Source organism: Rhinolophus sinicus, chromosome 15, assembly GCF_057876585.1.
Source record: "Rhinolophus sinicus isolate RSI-liver-muscle chromosome 15, RSI-T2T, whole genome shotgun sequence".
NCBI classification, from domain to species: Eukaryota; Metazoa; Chordata; class Mammalia; order Chiroptera; family Rhinolophidae; genus Rhinolophus; species Rhinolophus sinicus.
The window spans coordinates 53285638-53304152 of NC_142515.1; the positions used below are offsets into that span (position 1 = coordinate 53285638).

An 18515-nucleotide genomic window follows, 5' to 3' on the forward strand; every position below is an offset into this window, starting at 1 on the left:
ATAATTCCAGCTACATCCTTTCCTGTCTCCTGATTCTACTCTTGCCTTCTTACAGCCTATTCTTGACAGAAAAGCCAGTGCAATCCTTTAAAAATGTTAAATCACAGGCTGTGGGCCCCCTACTCATTTCCCTCCAGTGTTTTCCCATCTCACTTGGAGTAAAAGCCGGAGTTCTTATAAGACCCTATGTGGCCCTGTGTGATCTGCTCTAGAGAAATCTGTGTCCCACCAGCTGTGAGAGTGAAGCAAAAACTGATGCAAATATCATCCCTACCATCCTCCCGTCAGTCTCTCTGCTCCAGCCACACTGGTCTGCAATGAGCACACTGTGGTTCTGGGTTTTGTATTTGACGGTCAGGTCTTTGCTCAAATGCCACCTTATTAGAGAGGCCTTCTCAGACCATGCTACACACACACACACACACACACACACACGCACACGCACACACACACCACCCATTACATTCCACTTACCTTGCTTTGTTTTCCTCTGTTGCACTTACCATTTGACATAGTACATATTTATTTGTTTTGTCATTTATTGTCCAAACAAAGGGAAGGACTTGTTCTGCTCCGAGCCTAAAAGTTGCCTTGCATGTAGCAGGCACTCTATAAATAATAGTTTTATGAATGAATGAATGAATGAAAGACTGTTTCCAGTGCACAGAGGTCTATTAGGCTATGTTTGTAGACATTCTGTTGCACATTAAACAGGATGAATCTTTCATCAAAGGAATTTTCATTTGAAAATTTTCCACCACCCCCACCCCCTTTCTTTATAACTTGGATCAAACAAATAAACTACTTCATTCATTTGTAGAACAATGTACAGTGTGAAAGCATAAGGCAATGACAGTGAGTTAAGATCGAAACAGGAAAGGGAAATGAATGTCAAGAAACATATTGACAAGATGACATGCAACTTCACCTTGGATGGACTTGAGATGCCGTGTCAGCGTTACGGGGCCTGCTTCTCCAGTTATAACCCATGCGTCCAGCAGGCTGTATAGATTTGGTTGTGGACACACCAAGGCCTTCTGTAGCAGAGATTGAACGTGTGGAAGTGGAAGGTCTTCTCTTTCATTCAGTTAAAAATTTACAAACAAAGGTCTAATCTTTATTATAACGCTTGCATATCATGAGAACTATAAGATATATGCAATTAAAGGAAGATTTAGAGAGAAATTCAAAAGCACAGTAACACTATTTATAAAACTAACTCTTCTCAGACATTCTTAAAGGATTTTATCCAGCACGGAGAGAACTAACGTATTTTAACTTTGTAACTTAACATCCAAACCTTTCAAACTTTGATTGGTGATGGTAAAATAAGGACATGTTTTCCTGTCAGGAATGGGGCGCAGAATTTATGAATCTCGTTAAGTAATGAGAATTATCACTTGCTCAAATACTGTAGAAACTTTTGACTTGTATTAACTAATTTAATCATCCAACAACTCCATCAAGTGAGTCCTTTATCCCCATTTTAAAAACATGCAAAGGAAGGCCTGAAAGGCTCTCTGCTGCAGAATGGGGCACATCTCCAGGATTTTAATTCAAGCTGTCTAGGTCTAGAGTCCGTATTCTTTCCACTGCGATATCTCTATGGAAGGCATCCTTGTACTTTGTGAAGTCCACAGTTTCCTGATGATGGAGATCTTTGTCAACACATTTTTGGAACTTGTCTTTTGGAGCAAACTTTAAAACTCTTGGACAAGTCATTTATAAAGTGAGGCTTTATGGCACTAAAAGGAAAAAATGGCACTGCAAAGTTCTATGACCCAATTCATTCCCTGGAATAAGTTTGTTTGTTTGTTTTTTTAAAGCACACTATAAATAAACACGAGCTACCTTCAAATTAAAAATATTTTCTATGATCTAAGATTTTGAAGACTTTATATGGACACTTAGCATAGTATAATACAAGAATGAGTAGGCTGGAAATCCCACATCCTGATTTCTGCCTTTCACTGGGGCTGTCATTAGTTATGTTGAAAATTTGGGAAAACTCCATCTAGGAGGATGATTACGAATGGGGCACCAGAGCCAAATGACCAGGGTTCTCTGTCTGCTCTGCTCCTCACTTTTCTCCTCTCTGGCCTTCTGTTTCTGTGCTGGGTAAGAGATAAAACGGAACCTGTCCAAAGACAGCTAAGGCTAACACCACTTAAGATAGAAGGGATGACCAATGTCTCTCCAAACTGGGAATTAAGTGATTTTGTGAGATGTAATGTATATGAAAATGCTTTGCAAAATAAGGTGCTACCCAAGTGTAAGTAATTATATGGTAAACTGCGAACTCTGAAGGTATTTTCAAAAAATAAATTTTGGAAGTCTTTCAGGGGATCAGTTCCATTCTTGGAATCAGGGCATAGTCTCTCAAGATGACTGCTTTGAAACAGACCAGACCATGATATTTGCATCATTCCTGGACTGGGGACTCTAAAACTAGTCACCATTTTATAACTAAGTCCATATACTCAGTTGTATATTGTTTCAGTGTTGTTTAGACTTCATGGGTGGTATTTCTCATGTGTCATGTTTTCATTTAGTAATCATCATTTATTTCTCTTGCTTTATGTATTCACCATAATTAGAAGGCATGAATTTAACATTTCTTCTGAATTCTGTTTGTTCACCAGGGCTAGACTAGGGTAAGGCAAGTTGAGACACTCACCTTGGATGCAATTGTAAGTGGGCACAAAAACTCTCAGTAAGCAAGACAAATAATATTTTAATGCAGCATCTTAAAAATATCAAATTAATGCAAAAAAAAATCATGATGACCAAGATATCAAATGTTAAATAAAAACTTTTCCTTTTGCTCAGGCTCCAACATCATTCACCACTTTCCTATATTCACCCATTCTGTACTATCTTTAAAGTATCAAAGCCAACCAACCCACAATATATGTCCCGTGCCCTGTCTATTTGTAAGCTAGACCAGCATGCTTTCTAGGTAATTACTCAGAAACTCCCCTTTCCCTTCTTGCTTCCATTGTGTTTCATCTGTTCTTATCCTCTGACCTTATATTCTTTGCTGTATGTCTGACTTTACTGCCACTTCTAATTTTGGCCATTCATTCTTATTAAGTTTTAGTACTTTTTCAGACATTCCTCCTGGCTTAACTCTTCTAACTTGGGCCTTGACACTTCTACCCAGACCTTTACTTTCCTAAATCCTTTGATGTCTCTAGTTGCCTTGGGTAAGAAATTCCATTTCAGACCACTGTAATCCCAACCCTGCCTGGGTCACTCCCCTTGGGGGAGATTGGGAGGGATTTGGACATCACTTATTTGATGTATATTTAAAAATCCTTAGTCCTGTCAACACTCAACAGTGGTTTAATTTACAGCTAAAAACTCTAAACTGTGGCTTCCATCTAGCTTCCTTACTTAAGGCTAAATTTTATCTATGATGGCTTCTCTTAACTTTGTATTTTCACATTTAGCTTTTAAAAAAAAGTTTCCAATGGGTTTTAGTTCTTTGCATGAAAGTTGTTTACTCTTCTACACAGTTTGCCAGAAACTGGGAAAGTCCTTCTGTTTATCTATGTCTATATATGAGAAGAATGGGTCCCCATATTTGCCTTTCCCCTCTAATTATAAACTCTTATTTTTCCCACCGAAGGAGAACTAGAACTAGAACCAGTTCTCTCTTTCTGTCTCTCTTTTCTATACGTAAGAACAAAGATGGACGCTGTGATCGTCAATTTTGTATGTCAATTTGACTGGCCTTAGAGCACCCAGGTTAAATATGTCTGGGTGTGTCTATGAGATTAGCATTTGAGTGGTGGTCTCAGTAAAGCAGATTTCCCTTCCCAGCATAGGTGGGCCTCATCCAGCCCACTAAAGGCCAGACTAGAACTAAAGGCAGAGAAAAGCAGAATTGGCCCCTTTTTCTCTGCCTCAGTGCTCCTCTCACCTTCTCCTGCCCTTGGACTGAGTTTTATACCATTGGTTCTCCTGGTTCTCATACGTACAGATTCAGGCTATATTACACCACCTGCTTTCCTGAGTCTCCACCTTGCAGATGGTGGAGCATCTCCTGTCGGCTGTTTCCCTGGAGAACCCTGACTAATGCAGATGGTATAACATTGCTAAAAGAAGTACTTAATAAAAAAGATGATCATGAATTTGTATATATGTATCAACATGAGCTCAAATATGTACAAAACAACTTATCCAACAATGTGGAGAGGAAGAAAAATAAGTCGTTTTCGTTGGGAATTTGTAGCATTCATTATACAGAGTGTTTCAAGTCTTAATGAAGTTTTAAGCTTTAATGACTCTCGAAGTTGAAATGCTACACAGTTACAAATATATAATTTTGCAGTATAATTTCTTACATTGCTCTTCTACTTATTTACTCTTGTGGGTTTGAAAAGTAAATTTTTAAGTTTATTTGGGGGGAACAGTTTCTGAATGACACTTTCTCAGAAAATGGCATAGTGGAGGAAAGCTCTTGTTAGTGACCTAGTTCACCTGATCTCTCTCCATTAGACTTTTTCTCATGGGGTCATGTGCAAACTGTCTGCCATGTGTTCATCAAAACTTCCTTCTTCGGAGGATCTTAAGACCAGGATTATAAATGCAATTCTTTCTATCACTGAGCAACAGCTGAGGAAACTTTTTATGAAGTCTGAAAATCAACAAGAGAGATGTTGGCACAAGGCCGTAGTTAGGTTGAATTTTAATCAGGAATACATCAATATTTTAAAATATAAATAGTTAACTTTTCAAATATCTTAATGTTATGTTAGCAGCACCTTGCACTTCTGGTTAGGTTAAAGCTCAAAACTGTACTAAGACTCTTGGGATCCCCTGAATAATCCAGATGCAAAAATTTGGCTTTAATGTGTTAGCAAATGTTTTTGTGAGTCTGTGATGTACCTTTTAACTTTATTTATTGTCTTTTGGGAGAGATAGTTACAATTTTGATATGATCAAATGTCTTAATGTTATCATATGTGCGTGGGAGACGTGCAGGGGGTATGATGTGTCTGAGGAAATTCTGCAATACCTTGAAATCATGAAGTTATTCTATCATTTCTTCTAAAAGCTGTAAAATATTGTCTTGCATATTTAGGTGTTTAATCCTTTTGGAATGTACTGTATATTGGTGTGATGCAGATATAGAATTAAACGTTTTGACTGCATGGCTGGTTTATTGTTCTACTTCATGTTTTTTCTCCTTTTCAATACCATGTCTGTCATTGCCAAATTTCTTTATGTGTGTGGAATTGTTTCTAGACTCTCTCTTATTCAAAGTGCATAATTGTCTTTTTTTAAAATCAATATTACCCTATTGTAATTGCTATAGCTGGGTGATTTTTTCCCTCCCTCTCTCCCTGTCTCCCTCCCTCCCTTCCTTCTTCCTTCCTTTCTTTCATCGACTTTATCAAGGTATGATTTACATACAATAGAACAATAAATACCTTCATTATAAGTTTAGAGTTCAATAATTGTGCCAAATACATACACCTATATATTCACAATGCCAATCAAGTTATAAAATATTCCCATCACCCCTAAAAGGTCTCTTATACATACTCCTTTACGATCAGAAACCCCGACCCTACTCAACTGCTTTATTTCTGTCACCATAGATTAGTTTTGCTTTTTCCAGAACTTCGTATAAATGGAGTCATATAGCATATACTTATTTTGTGCCTGGGTTCATTTGTTCAGTATTAAATTTCTGGGATTTATCCACATTATTGCTTTTTATTCCTGAGTAGTACTCCAATGTATGAAGATACCACAATTTGTTTACCCATTTCCCTTCATGACATTTGCCTGTTTTCAAGTTTGGGGGCATTTTTTCATACTCTTTTATTGTGGTAAGATATACATAACATAAAATTTACCCTTGTAACCATTGTTAAGTGTATGATTCAACGGCATTAAGTGCATCCACAATGTTGTGCAAACCTCACCACTATTCATTTCCAGAACGTTTTCATTATCCTAAACAGAAATCCCACATCCGTTAAATAATAACTCCCCGTTTCCCCCCTTCCCTCAGCCTCTCTTAACTTTATTATACTTTGTGTCTCTATGAATTTGCCTAGTCTACGTATCTCATTTTAGAAGTGGAATCATACAATATTTATCCTTTTGTGTCTGGCTTATTTCACTTAGCATGTGTTCAAGTTTCATTCCATGCTGTGGCATGTATCAGAATTTCATTCCTTTTAAAAGCAAATAATATTCCATTGTATATACCACATTTTGTATATCCATTCATCTTGATGGGCATTTGGGTTGTTTCAGTCTTCTGACTGTTGTGAATAATGATGCTATGAACATGGGTGTACAAGTATCTGTTTAAGCTCCTGCTTTCAATACTGTTGGGTATAAACCTAGAAGTAGAATTGCTGGATATGTGGTAATTCTCAATGTTTACGTTTTTGAGTATCTGCCATTCTGTTTTCCACAGCAGCTGCACCATTTCCAACCACAATACATAAAGGTTCCAATTTCTGTTTTTTGTTTGTTTGTTCGTTATTATATCCATTTAGTGTTATGACGTGGTATTTCATTATGGTTTTAACATGCATCTCTTTTATGACTAGTGATACTGAGAATCTTTTCATGTGCTTTCTGGCCATTCAAATATAGAGAAATGTCAATTAAAGTCCTTTGCCCATTTTTGAAATGGGTTATTTTAATTTTTTGAGTTGTAGGAGTTCTTTATATATTTTGTATGCTAATTCCTTATCCAGTATATGATTTGCAAATAGTTTCCTCCATTCTCTGGGTTGCCTTTTCACTCTCTTGATAGTGTCGCTTGTTTAACAAAAGTTTTAATTTTTTTTTTTTTTTGTCTTAAAGACAACACAAGTTTATTATCTTAATGTGCTGGCAGTCACAAGTCTACAAGAGGTCCCAGGACTGTGCTCCAGGGGACACTCTGTCTCCTTGCCCTTCCCAGCTTCTGAGGGGCTGCTTCCATCCCTGGCTGTGGCCCCTTTTCTCCACCTTCAAAGCCAGCAGCGTACCCTCTTCAGAACTTTCCCTGCTTGTGTGATCTGGGGAAAGTTTTACATTTTGATGAAGTTCAGTTTATCTATATTTCTTATTGTTGCCTGTATTTTGGTGTCATACCCAAGAAATCATGGCAAATTCAATATCATGAAGATTTTTTCCTAATGCTTTTGTCTAAATGTTTTATAGTGATAGCTTTTTATTTTAGCCTTTGACCCATTTGATTTGATTTTTGTATATAATGTAAGGTCCAACATCATTCTTTGGCATTTAGACATCCAGTTTCCCCAGCACCAGTTGTTGAAAAGACTGTTTTTCCCCCATTGAAAGGTCTTGTCACCCTTGCTGCAAATCAATTGAACATGCATAAAATGGTTTATTTCTGGACTTTCTATTCTATTTCACTAGTGTATATTCTGTTCTTATGCCAGAACAACACTGTTTTAATTACTGTTGCTTGAGGTATTCTGAATAATGCATGTCTTTTTTGGATATATATTTTTATTACTTTGGGGTAAATACTTATCTGTGTAATTCCTGGATTATATTGTAAGAGTATGTTTAGCTTCATTTAAAACTTCTAAACCGTTTCCAAAGAGGACATACCAGTTCACACTTCCAACAGTAATGTATGAGAGTTTAGTTTCTCCACATGTAAGCCAATATTTAGTGTTGGCAGCCTTTTAAAATTTTAGCCATCACTTTTAAATGCAGTGTTAAAGTATTGTGATATTAGTTGCATTTCCCTGGTGAGTAGTAATTTTGAGCATGATTTCATGTGCTTATTGGACATTCATGTCTCTTTTGTGAAATATCTGTTCAAATATTTTGCAAGATTTTAATTGGCTTATGTGTCTTCTTAAGATTGAGTTGTGAAATTTCTTTATATATTCTTGATGCAAGTCTTCATCAGATGTATACATTGCAAATATTTTTTTCCTAATCATCAGCTTGCCCTTTTGATTTCTTAACAGAGTCTTTCAGAGAATGAATTTCTTTTCTCTTTTTAAAAACGTTTTCTTTTTCAAATAATTTCAGTCTTACAAAGAAGTTGCCAAAAAATAATGCTAAGAGTTTCTATATATCTTTCATCCAGCTTCCCCAAATGTTAACATCTTATGTAACTATAATTACGTTATCAAAACCAGAAAATTCACATTGGACAATACTTTTAATGTACAGGACTTCCTAATATTTTATAGGTTGTCCCACTAATCTCCTTTTGCTAACCTATGATCCAGGAGTTTATTAGGAGTTAATCATTTTTCTTATCTTTTTTGAGAACCAGGTTTGGTTTCATTGATTTTTTTCTCTCGTGTGTATGTGTTTCACTTTATTAATTTTCATATTTACTTCGTTATTTTCTTCCATTCACTTACTTTGAGTTACTTTTCTTAGTTTGCTAATATGGAAATTTAGGCAATTGATTTTTAAACTGCGTTCTCTAATATAAGTAGTTAAAGCAATACGTTTCTTTCTAAATACTGTTTTAGCTTCATCTTTCACATTTTGATATGCAGTGATTTCTTTATCATTCTTTTAAAAATGTTTAATTACATACTTTGCGATGTCTTCTTTGACTCACTGATTATTTAAAAGCACCTTGTTTAATTTCCAAATAGTTGGGTATTTTCCATATTATTTTTTTGGTATTTATTTGCTATGTGTATGTATAAGAAAATATATTCTGTGTGACTTTGATCCTTCTAAGTGTTTGAGCTTAGCTTTTAGTCTGGTGGATGTTTTATGTGCACTTGAAAAGAATGTGTCTACTGCTATTGTTGCTATATTGTCCTATAAATGTCAACTAACACAAGTTGGTTTATATTTTTATTTAAGTTTCCTATATCTTTAATGATTCTATATATACATTTTCATTAATTACTAAGAGATGAATGTTGAAGTCTCTGACTGTAATTGTGAAGTTTTATATTTCCCTTTAGTCTGTAAACTTTTGCTTTATGCATTGTGAAACTCTGTTATTAGATACTGTTTACACATTAAGCATGATTATTTATTCTTGATGCATTTGTTATCTTCAATTTTTAAGTGTGCTGCCGTATTTCAGGTCATATTCCTTGTCCTAAAATCTACTTTGTTATTAATATAGCTATTTTAGTGTTTGTATGATTTGCTTTTTCCATCCTTTTATTTTTAACTTGTGTCTCTGTATGTAAATTTATTTTTCTATTCACAGCGTATAGGTTCTCCTCGCTTTTTTTAAAAAATGAACACTCTCTGCCTTCTAGTGGAGTATCAGACAATGTACATGGAATGAAATTATCAGTATATTTGGCTTTAATTCTATCGTCTGGCAATTTGCTTTCTACTTGTACTATCTTTCCTCTGTTTCTATGTTGTCTTTTCCTTTGTTCTTATTGATTAATTTAATAGCTTTAGTATTCCAACTTGCCTCTTTTTTTGTATATGCAGTTGTTCTACAGATTACAATAATAATCTTCAACTGTCAGAGTATGTCTTTAATTAAATTTACTTCCAATGCAATGTCATACCTTACCACATGATACTTCCATCTCCCAAATTATCCTTTTTTGCTATTATTGTTATTTATCTTCTATATATTTATAAAATGCATAATGCATTTTTATTTAACAGCAAATTATCTTTAGAGAAATTTTAAGAATAAGAAAAAGGTTTATACACATATTTTTCTAATTCGCCTGTTTGCCATTTTCAGTGTTCATTTCTTTGTGTAAATTTGAGTTTCCAGTGTTCTTTATTTATTTGTATAAATCTGAGTTTCCATTTGGAAATGTTATTCTTTAGCATGAAAAACTTCCCTTTGACATTTCTTATTTCTTATAGTGTGGTTTTATTTGCAATGAATTATCTATGCTTTTGCTTGTTTAGAAATGGCCTTATTTCACCTTCCTTTTTGAAGGATATTTTCACTGGATATAGTGTTGTAGGTTGACACTTTTTCCTTTTACCACATTAAAGATGTCGTTTCACTGTGCTGTCTTGCATCATTTCTGATCTGTGGTCCTTCTAGTCTCATTCCTTTGTATATAATGTGGCTTTTTATTTTCTGGTAGCTTTGAAGATTTTCACTTTACCATTAGTTTGCAGTAATTTGATTATCATACACAGTGGTGTGGTTTCTTGTTTATTCTGTTAGGAATTTGTTGTGCTCCTCAAATTTGTGGGTTTACAGTTTTCATCAAAATTGGAAAATTTTAGCTATGTCTTCTTTAGTTTTAGAAATTCATTTTTCTGCCAGATTTGCCTTTTTTTTTTTTTGTTTCTATCAACTTGGTTTATGACCTATAGTTCTTGGGATTTAATTTTTCTGTTTGTTGTGCTTTCTGAATCTCATTATGATTTTTTTCCTTTATAATCCTCCTCCTCCTCTTCCTTCTTCTTTTTATTGATATTTGTTTGCCAAGATAGCACTTGATGCTCTATGCTGTGGATAACTCTACTAGACAATTTTAAATTTGTGTTTGCTAAGACCCTGTGGCCATCACCAATTCCACAGCAGATATTAGGTTTATTTTCTGCTGATAATTCCTTCCCTAGTAGGAGTGGAGTGTGGATTCTAACTTCTATTTCTTCCACTGTGTACACCTGGGTTTCCAATTTCGTGTGGATAAAGATTTTTACGTCATATTGTTCAGAGCAATTGGTTGGATCCTATGTCATGTCCTTCCAGGCTCAGAGCCTTATTCAGGTGACCAGAATCAGTTTGTCATGCTTAAGGGAGTTGATCATAAAACCTTTGTCCCTAGGCATTTATCTTATAATCAAATATGATACTCTTATGGGCCACTTGCCTTTTAATTTTATACTTAGCTGTGCCTTTGAGTTTCTTTTATATTTTTGAAAGCCACAGATTTTCCTTTCCTATCCTCAAGCTCAAGTGTGTGTGTGTGTGTGTGTGTGTGTGTGTGTGTGTGTGTGTGTTCTCCTACTTCATAATGTTGGCAGTATTAGGAGCTTCTTTCATGAGCTATATTAACAGAAATTCTTACATGTCTTTGTTCTCAGATGTGAATGGAAAATCAAGACTCACTAAATATTTGAACAATAAAATATGACATGAGATTGATTCTAACATAAACAAATAAAATGTTTCAAAGGAAATAGAGAAATTCAATAATGAAATAGCCAAAAAAGGCTTTATTGATATTCTCAGAGACATGTAGGCTCATATTGCATTCACAATATAATAGGGTGCTATGAAAAAGGAAGATGCTGAAAATAAGAATGAGATCTTGATGATTAAAATATTATACCAAAAAAAATCAGTAGAAGAATTGGGTTGAAGAACTAAAAGAAAAAAATTTCGAGGATACCTTCCTCAATGAAGTAGAAAGACATAGAAACAAAAATATGACAAAAAAAGTGACAGAAGACTAATCCAAGAGCCCTAACAGTCAATTAATGGAAGTTATAGAAAGAAAAGATATAGGAAGTGAATAAAAAAAAAATCAAAGAAATAATAGAACAAAATTTTGAAGAGCTAAAGGATATGATGAATGAAAACAAGTGGAAAAATTATTGTGAAATTTCAGAACATCAAGGATAAAGAACTAAAAGTTGGCAGAGACTGAAAAAAATAAGTAAATAAATCAGGTAAGTATGAAACCTCTGTAGGACTAGCCTGCTACCATTACAGGAAATGTTCGATGATGGTACAAAAATGCATTCAAAGTTCTGATGAAAAATTATTTTCAATTGGAATTCTATACTCTGCCAAAATATGAAACAAACATGAGATCAAAGTAAAGATATTTTCAGACATGGAAGAAATAGAAATTTGTTCCCCACAATGATCCATTCATGGTTGTTGTTTTTTTTCCTAAGTCAGCAATGAAAAACAGTTTTTACTTAGACATATTCTAGCTAAGCTAAAAAAAAAAAAAAAAAAAAAAGAAAACATTTCTCTGCCTCCCTTGCAGCTATAGCAGAGAGCTATATTACCAAGGTCTGGCCAATGATGTATAATGGATATATTGTAAAGGGGGTTTCAAGGAGATATCTTTAAAAGAGAGAGATTGTTTCCCTCTTGTTATTTTCTAATTTGTAGACATGGTAGCTGCAGCTCTAACATTCATTTTGCCTTCCTTGGCTTCCTTGAGAATGAAAGCCATAGGTGGAAGATCATGAAAAAGAAATATGAAAACTATGTCCCTCATGACGATATGAGCCCACTATTCCAGCTCTGTACTGCCAAATTTCCCTTTGTAATAGAGAAATAAATTTTTTGTCTTGCTTAAGTTACATTTATTTTTTATTATACTCTTATATGCAGCTGCACATAATTCAAACTGACACAGAAAGTTACTTGAGGATACATGTCAATTAATGACAAATTGAATTTTATTTTTGCATTCAGCTGGCCATGTAATTATGTTCTGGGCAATGATCTGTAATGGAAGTGTTGTGAGGGGAGCTACAAAGAACCAGTGGATTTAACTCAAGAGAAAGGAAAGGATGATATTTCAAAAAGCCTCTCAAAGGAAAAACCAGGAGGCTATCTGCAAAAGGCCAAAGGAATGTAAAAAACACTTCAAGAATAAAATAAAGGCAACTAGAAACTCCAGGGAAAATACAAAATGTTAAAAATGGCACTACTTTGTTCTATAATGAACTATAGTCACAATTGAAAGTATTTAAGCAATAATTAAGGTTCTTAGGAGGGGAAGCTTTATTCCAGAAATGATCACTATTTGCTTGTGCTAGAAATTTTTATTCAAATGAAGACAATTACTAAAAAAAATTAAATTTCTTCATTATATATTTAAGTGTTGGTTTCTTTTCATGAATTTACCTGATATGTGGTGAGTCTTTTGTAGGCCTACTCTTATTCTGCTTGGGAAAGTTTTTTGTTATGTATAGGTTATCATTTATATTCCATCGATAATTTCTTCAGTAATACCAATCTTAGCACCTTGTAAATACCTCAGTAATAGTACTAGTAACCTTTTATTTTCCCTGTTCGCCTAATTGCTCTTTTCCATAGAGTGTAACTCATTGATTGCATAAACAGCATTTTTCCGTTCTGGATTTCCATAACTTAGTCTGGCATCAGGCACATTGTAAGTGCTCGTGATTATTAAATGAATTAATGCGATGAACTTCATCTGGTTATTATGAGAACATGTTACTTTTTGGCTGTTTCCTCATGAAAGGAGAAGGAGAAAACAGGGAGAGAAGATGTGATTGACGAGGAAAGGAAAGTACTGAACACATTTAATATATGTCCCTTCTCCAAAGCACTTAAGCAGCAGCAAGCATACCCTCAGAGCATGTCTGATCATATTTCAAAGAGCCTCTCTTCACAGATCACCTTGAAATCCCAGGTCACAAGGTGGGAGCTGCCAGCAGTCCTGGTATTAAACTACTGCACCAGCTTCCTGCCCCCTTTTAAGTGAGGTGCCTTGCAATGGACTAGCCTAGGGTAACTGTGCCAACTTACAGCTGCCCTGCCAAACAGACTCAGACTTCAAGCAAGTAGTTTCACAAGCCAGCAAGGAATAGATATTTATAAAGACAAGTTATGTCATGGTCATATTCACAGAGCATCACCATGAGCTCAGCAACCAGGCAAACGAGTGTCATATGCTCTGTGAACAACTGGCTTTACTGAATGCAGGAGAGAGATAACGTGGGAAAACGAGGAGTAGGTGGGTTTTCCTAACTTAATGAGATAGAAGCACGCAACCTTTCTTTTTTTCACAGAGGACCTTTTGAAGGCATTTGACATACAGGGGAAAGAGCATGCAGTTTAGAATTCACGGACCTTGTCCTTGGTTCCAGCTCTGCTACTTACTGGCTTTGTGTCCCCAAGCAAGTCCTTTCCTATCACGGGGCGTTGTTTCCTCATTTGGAAAATGTCAACCTCAGAGTGTTATTTTGAAGATTATAAAGAAATAATGGATGGGAGCATCCTTTGTAAAATGTAAACTATATTTCTCTTTTTCAGACTTCAGATGTCTCGAGGCGGTTCAGCACCTTGTGTTCCAATGTAACGTGAAGAATATTGAAGAGAACTGTTACCAAATTAGGAAGAATTGCTTGTGTTAATAAATAGTATGAGAAAGAGAAAAGAAACTCTGCTGATACTTAACATACTTTGCTCATTAACCCACTAGGCAAATACTATTGAGCCTCTGATCACTGTCATCCACAGTACTTGAGGGTCTGCAATTCACTTATTCAGGACACATTTACGTGCAAGTGTAAGGCAGTAAGTCAGCCACCCTGAGTAAGGAAAGAGGAGAAGAGAATCCACATTCAGAATTAAAGAGTTATGACAATTCAAGTCTGTGCTAAGGGTTATAGGAATAATTTCTAGAATGGCAGCATATCAGAGCTGGATACCTAGATAATACTTCACCCCATTCAACTCTTTACCTAATGTGGGAATTCTGTATTTACTATGCTCTGACAACTACGAAGTCACTGTATAGGGGGCATTCTATTCCAATTAGATCTAATTGTTAGGACACTCTTCCTAATAGTCACCATTTTGTCCTCTTATAGACACAAAGCTAGCAACCTCTTCCACGGGGACGCCACTTGGATATCTAAAGATGGCCATCACGCCTCCTCCTGTGCCTCTTTTCCAGGAGCTAGAATAGCCCCTTCTTCAGTTCCCATGGTCCCTTCACCTCACCATCCTGCTTTGTCTCCTGTGGGCCTGCTCCAGCTTTCCCTATGTCCTACTCAGCGTCATATTCAACCTGACCTTAAAATTCTAGGAGTGGTTCCACCAGGGCAGAATAGGATGGAACTCTAATCTCTGCGTTAGAATTTCTGATTGGCATTCACATTTATAATCACAGAGATTACTGGTAAACCCTAATTTTATTTATATTTAGTGTGTCTCCCTTTAGGTTTAGCTGTACTTTCTTATTGTATATTTGTAAAGTTTGCTTTTTAGAACTAAGTTCACAGCTTCACAATTACACTTACTAAATTTTGCTTTTAGATGTTGGCATAATCTACCTCTAACACAAGTCATTTCCAATATAGTACAGTCACTACGAGGAATATGGGGAGAATTATTAGAAGGTCAACGCACAGTTTATAATCATGCATTGCCTCTGAGAGTTTAGCTGTGATCACTCTTAATCACTTCCTACAGTTCTATTTATGATGTCAGTGCTCTCCAACTTCCCTCAGAGGTTGCTAGAGAGAGGACCCATTTGATTTACCAGCAAGAATCTCCAATTAAGATTTCCAATAACACTTCCCTCCAGGAATCAAAAGCAATGACAAATAGACATAGGAGTCAGATAGAGACCCAAATATCATCTTTATTGTTGATAAAATTAAATTCAAGTATGTGGAATGGCATCGGCTGAGATTGTATAGTCTGTTTGCCTGTTGCATGGTCGAGGTGCTCTGTTCCTGTGGGCTTACCTACTTCCTGGCAACCTCAACACAATGTAAAATCAATGTCCTGTAGGCAGGCAGACAAGCAGCATACAAAGAGAGCCCAGAGGGGCAGAGCAGCACATGCCAAGACTGGAGCCCAATTTCCCACATCAGATTCACTCCTCCCTTGGGGTGGCTAGAGGCACTACTTCTGAAGAGTGACCTTCTCCATTCTCTGGGCCAGAAAGGAATATGGAGCAAGGGAGAGAATGGTTTCTGCTCATCTCCTTGCATTCACAAACAGGCACTGAGTCCTGTTACCCCAGCCAGCTGCAGGATGGGGCTAGCTTGTGTGGGTTTAAGGACCTCTTTCGTGTTGACCTGCCTGTCCACACACAAGGCCTTGTAGCCATGCCCATTTGTCCAAGGCCTTGCAAATTTTTGTCTGAGGGGCTGATGGTCCAGATGTCAGCCTGGGAACTGCCCCCATCCTTCTCAGCAAGTCCTTCCCCGTCCTCGGAATCTTGCACTCTGTAAGAGCCAGTGCTACTTGATGTTAGATACCTAGACATGGAGGGAGGTGTCTGCTCCATGGGTTTGCTTTCCTCCCCCTGAATTCCCTGGGCCTCCAAGCTGTGCTGCCCTTGGTATGAGCCAAGAGGGGCCAACAGCTGCCCTGCAAAGACAACCGTTGCTGTTGATGTGCTCTTCTGCCCAGCCCCAGGGCCTTTTAGAGTTATGGGTTTATCCTCCTTTCCTCTCCCAATTTCCCTTTTACCCTCTAGAGAAAGCCTGGAAAGTCTCCCCTACTTTCTCTATTGCTCCTGTAGTCATATTGTTATATTTTCATTTCTGGGTACAAATAGTTCTCCTATTTTGTGCAAGTTACCTGGATACTTTTGCAACCTCCTGTTCCAACCTAGAATAGTTCAAGTACGCAGAACATCTTCTATAGTCTCCCTACTTGAGTTGTGTGTCTCTACTCCTTGGCTTTCCAGAATTTAGTCAGCACCACCATACAAGCATCGCTCCTGGGTCCATTTGCTTCTCTGTGCTTGGTGAGGAAATCCAGGTCATAGAAACCCATTCACAGTATGTAGAAGATATATTCGTACTACTATCCAAACACTCCCTCTTTTCTGTACTAATGTGACCTCTATTCTTTTCAAAATAATTTCATAACCATTATCTCATGTGGGCCTCAGAAGTTCTCACGAGCAAGGCAAATCATGATTCTATCTTCCCTTTCTATATCCAGGGGTAGAAGACAAAAGGGTGGTCATTAGCCCCAGGCTCAGAAGAGAGTTGGGGCAGACCTGGTGTCAACCACCATGTCTGACCCCAAAGCCTTCACGCCTTCTTCTGCATTTGTTTGCACAGACCCCACAGGACAGCTCAGCAATCACTAGTCCTTGAGGACAGTTGACTAGGTACTACCCCACAAGAAGCCAGCCCTATCAGCCCCAACTGAATGCCCTGCTTTGAGAAGGCACATCTTCTGATGTAAATGGAAGAGAATTATTTATTGTGGGGGATAAAATAAAGTAAAATAAAATAAAAAGCAGCACACAAGATTTGGGCGACATTTTGATGGCAAGAGCAAGAGTTTAAGCACACTGAAAACTGATGGGAGATGAATCAGCAGAATGACACAGTTTTACTGTTGGACATGTTGGGAGTGTTATAATAGCTTAGACGGACTAAGAAAAACCAAACACTTATTTTGTCCTGGTAAAAGACGGGCAAGAGAACTCTGGTTCTGGTGACATGCTCCTCTGCGTATGTTAAAACCACTGAGAAAAAAATGTGAATGGACCGGAAGCAGGACTTCCTCATTTACATATTTGTCCAAATTATGATAATGAGAAGTGAATCACAGACCTGCGTCCGTAAGAGCTTGCAACACTGTGCAGGATTGGCTTTAATTAAGACTGTATTTTTACCCCTCCATCCTTTATTAAAATGTAGGCATTATTAAGAAGAAGTAAAACAATAGACAACTAAAACCTTCCACCAAGAAAACCTGCTAATTTGGATATCTCATAAGCCAAATTATTCCACTTGAATGAAAAGAGAAAAAAACATAATGCAAAGGAATCCGTGTGTGCAGATGACTTGAGTGCATCCACCCATCTCTCAAAGCAGCACATTTCCAAAGGGCAAAGATAGCCTCCTGTGCTGCCTCTTTTGTTTAACTTCCTCACAATGCATCATTTTCTAAGGATGTCTGCCCAAGTTCTCTCTCCCACATTGTTTTCAAACCTGGTTGCCACTGCATGCACTTCTAAATAACAAGGCGACTGGGTCAAAACTTTGATATGTTGAGAGAAAACCCAAACTGACATTTGCAGGAGGCAGAAAGTGGAAGGCACTGCCCATTTCTCCCTCACCCCAAATGTCATCCCTTCCTTGTCCAGGCTGGGCAAGCAATTGTGATGAAGAAATGAGCAGACACTTGAAAGTTTCTGACAGGTGTCATGGGCGCAGGCACTGAGCGTCCAGGAGTGATGGAGCTGGACGTGACAGTGACAGAGCCGTCGAGGCCGGCTCCAGGACATGCAGAGTTTGATGTACGTCAATTCCAATCCTTGTCATGCCCCGACTCCAGAATGGTAACGACAAATGGACAGAGCCAGTGGAAGTGTTCAGAAAACTTAAAAACATCCTTTCCTGACCAAGTGATGGTGCCATAATAACATAGGAGCAGCCACCCGAATGCGTGTGCTCCAGCTGGGGAAGGGGGAGGGGGCGGCAGGGCGGTTCTCCCTGGTTTGGTGCGGGTTTTCTCACTCTCCTTTTGTTCTCTGCATTGCCCTCCAAGTCAAGGGTTTCGGTCTCCAGTTCTGGTTCACATTTCTGCATTTGATTTTTGTGCTGCCAGCGTTTTCCTACACTAGTACCTTCTGATGACTCTAATTCCTTTAATATAATGATCTCTGCAGCAGATCCTTGCAGTATCTAAATATTTGGCAAACATCTTCTGACCGGCTGGAGAGTGATTTATAATGGGCAAGGAGAACTAGCTTCTCAGTTACACTGTGCAAATAGTTTCATAAATATGGCTCTGTGGCATTATTTTGAAATATTATTTCTTTTAACAATCTGCCAAAGTCAAATATTTCTGCTAAATAAAAACCCACAGCTAGGCCTCTCACCCAGCCAAAGTAACAGGTGGTAAC

The 18515-nt window shown here is 37.2% G+C and overlaps 1 protein-coding gene across 1 annotated transcript in view; it reads left to right on the plus strand.

Annotated features, from left to right (window-relative positions):
* LRMDA (leucine rich melanocyte differentiation associated) overlaps positions 1-15753 on the plus strand; it is a 1027260-nt gene extending 1011507 nt beyond the window's left edge. Inside the window, exon 8 of the mRNA XM_019745989.3 lies at positions 13940-15753. The gene's annotated coding sequence lies outside the window, so the exon portion shown is untranslated. The remainder of the gene's footprint in view (positions 1-13939) is intronic.
* The last annotated feature ends 2762 nt before the right edge of the window (positions 15754-18515 follow it).